The sequence below is a fragment of the Elephas maximus genome, chromosome 13 (assembly GCF_024166365.1).
Source record: "Elephas maximus indicus isolate mEleMax1 chromosome 13, mEleMax1 primary haplotype, whole genome shotgun sequence".
NCBI classification, from domain to species: Eukaryota; Metazoa; Chordata; class Mammalia; order Proboscidea; family Elephantidae; genus Elephas; species Elephas maximus.
The window spans coordinates 74190640-74194280 of NC_064831.1; the positions used below are offsets into that span (position 1 = coordinate 74190640).

Below are 3641 nucleotides of genomic sequence, written 5' to 3' on the forward strand. Positions count from 1 at the left end.
TGTAGTGTTTTGCACCATGATTTTTCCCTTATCTATCTGTCTTAAAGATCTCTTCAGATCAGTACATGAAGAGCTGGCTCACTGTTTTTTACCACTGCACAGAATTCCACTGCACGGACATACTACCATTTATTTACTCTCTTCTACCCTTACATGTAGACATTTAAGCTGTTTCCAATCTTTTACAAACAGGGCTTTCACAAATCATTTTGTATACGTCTCATTTCACACATGTGTGAGTATATCTGTAGGCTAAAATTCTGGAAGTAAAACTGCAGATTCACAATGCAGATACATTTGCAGTTTGGATAGGTTTTGCAAAATTGCCCTCCGCAGAGGTTGTACTACGCTCATCTACCATGTCTGAAGGAGGCCTGGCGGTGCCGTGGTTAAGTGCTTGGCTGCTAACCAAAAGGTTAGTGGTTCAAACCCACCATTGGCTCTGCAGGAGAAAGAAGTGGCAGTCTGCTTTTGTAAATATTACAGCCTTGGAAACCCTATGGAGCAGTTCTACTCTGTCTTACAGTGTCATGAGTCGGAATCAACTTGATGGCAATGGCTTTGGCTTTTGGTTTGCAGCATTTGAGAGCGCCTTGTTTCCACACATCCTTATGAACACACTGTTGTCAAACTTTTTGTTCTTTACTAATTTTGAAAGTAAAAAATGGTATCTCAAATTGGTTTTAATTTGCATTTTAATTAATAACTATCAGTGAAGTGTAGCATAAACTTCTAGAATTTTTTTTTAACAATCACATAAGGAAGCATTTATTTGAAGTTTAACATGAAATCATACACATAAAATTTGTATAAACACATACCTACATCGAGTCATAACACAGACAGCAAAGGACAAAGTAAAAACAAAGAAAACTAATTGGCGGCTATGTACACGTGGACACAATTGTGCCTTGCACACTGGAAAGTCTTTTACAAAATAATCATCTTAGATCAACAGGAGACCAATCTTCAACGTCATCCTGGCAAGATGGGTTACTTTACACCTCCTCCTGTTTTCTCCAAAGTCCTCCGTTAGTATGGCTGGTAATTGTTTTGGTGATTGCCACCCCCTCGAGATGCCCTGCCATATGTGCTCTGTTGGCCACTGTAGTCTGCATATTCCTGTCCACATCCATAGTTCCCATAGTTCTACCCAGTATAATCATATCCGCCATAGCCACTACAGTTTTAATCACCACCATAGGCACTACTGTAATTTCCGTATCCTTGGTCATAACAGTCATTAAATCCTTGGTTCCAGTTTTGGCCCTGACCTCGACCCCGACCCCGAGTACCACCTCGCCCACCAGCTGTGGCACTTCTTCCTCCTTTCTGCTGTTGCTGCCTATATACCTCTTTGGGTTGTGCAACTTTGATTTCACACTTCCCAGAACCAATTTGATGGTATCTGCTTTCTTATAATTCCTTTACGGGCTCTTCATCTGTATATGTGATAAAACAAAATCCTTTTCTTTCATTTGTTTTTGTATCCACGGGAAATTCAGTATTTTCAACCTCTCTGAAAGCGCCAAAACATTCTTTAAGTTGTTCTTCAGAAGAATCTGGGCTCAATCCACCCACAAAAACCTTTTTGGGAGGTTCCTTCCTTTTTGAAGCTTTGGCCCTTTTGGGGTCTGTCAAGTTGGCATCCAGTTTGTGTTCTTTCAGTTCCAAAATCTTACCAACACTAGCAGCGTCTTTGAAACGCACAAATCCAAATCCTCTTGACCGTCCAGTGACCAGATCTGTTTTAACTGTGCAGTCTACAACCTCTCCAAATCGAGACAAATAGATCTTTCTTGCTAGTATCCCAGCTCAAGCCTCCAATAAACATTTGACCGTCATCCTGCTGATTCTTGCTCGCATCGATCTTGGATCCCCTTGCGAATTTCTCTAAGTTGCTGTATTCATTCGTGTCCTCCATGGTGGCGGAGTTGTCGCAGCGGGGTGCTGACACGCAGACCCAGTCGCAGCAGTAGCTGTGGCGGAGCGTTGGGTGGAAGTGGATTTAAAATGGCGGCAGAAGAGCTAGTTTAAGAACTTTTTATAGGTCTTTTTCTATGAGATTTCTGTTCATATAATTTTTCTACCTCGTTGTTCATTTTCTTATGGTTTCTAAAAATCAGTGTATAGGAATAAGCTTTTGCTTGTAAAATGAATTATAAACATTTCCTGTTTCTTTTGGCTGACTAGTTTTTAATATGTAGAATATTTTGACTTTCATAGTCAGGTTTATTACTGTTTTCTCACATGGCTTCCTTGCTTTGTGTACTACCCAGAATGACTTTCTCTCCTTAGCCTCCTAGCTGTTCTGTAACCACGCATGATTTCCACACTCTCTTTTTCTTTAAGGATACAAAATATTTCAACATATAGAAAGGTATGGTAATATTTTTTTTAAAAAAAACACTGACATAAATGATAATATTTTGCTGTGTTTTAGAATTTTTTCTTTTAAAAACAGAAAACGTATAGTTCCCTTTGACTATCTCCCTAATACCAGTCCCCTCCCTCCTTCTTCAGAGGTAACCACTATTGTGAAGTTGGGATGTATCCCTCTGGTCTTTTTTTTTTTTTGTGAGGTTTTATATATGAAACTTATATATGCACATATACATATATGAAACATATGTATATAAAACCCAAACCCATTGCCGTCAAGTTGATTCAGACTCATAGCAACCCTATAGGACAGAGTAGAACTGCCCCATAGAGTTTCCAAGGTGCACTTGGTGGATTTGAACTGTTGACCTTTTGGTTAGCAGCCCTAGCACTTAACCACTATGCCATTGGGGTTTCCATATATATATATATATATATATATATATATATATATATATATATATATATATATATATATATATATATATATATATATATATAATTTTCTTTCTTGGATTATTATTATTTTAAATATTATGTTTTTGATGAAGGCTTACACAGCAGTTTAGCTTCCTATTTAACAATTTCAATACAAGTTGTTCAGTGACATTGGTTACATTCTTCAGGACGTGAGAACATTCTCATTATTTCCATTGTGATTGTCCCATTTCCATTAGTCTAGTTTCTCCGCCCCCTTACATTCTCATCATTGTTTTAAAGTCATTGTTGATTATTTGGTCTCATGTAGGTGATTTTTTAAAGGAGCACAGTACTTACGGTAATATTCTGTGAGCCAATCTATTATTTAGCTACAAGGTGGCCTCAAGGGTTGGTTTCAGTTCAAGGTTTGAAGAGTATCTCAGGGCAGTAGTCTTGGGTACTCCTCTAGTCTCAACCAGTCCAGGAAGTCTGTTTTTGTTTTTTTTTTTTTAAAGGAATTTGAAGTTCTGTTTCACATTTTTCTCCTATGCTCTCAGGCTCCATCTAATGTGGCCCTGATTAGAACGGTTGGTAGTGATAGCCAGGCACCATCTAGTTCTTCTGGTCTCAGGGTAAATATCCCTCTGGTCTTGGTCAGAGTCCGTAATTTTGACACCAGAAGATCCTTTCTAGCTACTTTAAGCAGGAGAGGTTTGTCCGTGGAAGGACTGAAGAAATAGACCTTTGACGGAGTTTCCTGGAGAGTACCCCTAAACCACACCTCAGAGTTGGGATGCCAAGGCTGTCACTGTGGCCCTGAGCCTTACTGCGTCTCCCAC

The 3641-nt window shown here is 39.0% G+C and overlaps 1 pseudogene; it reads right to left on the reverse strand.

Annotated features, from left to right (window-relative positions):
• Positions 1-896: 896 nt before the first annotated feature.
• On the reverse strand, positions 897-1971 carry LOC126087976 (heterogeneous nuclear ribonucleoprotein D-like; annotated as a pseudogene).
• Between the last annotated feature and the right edge of the window lie 1670 nt (positions 1972-3641).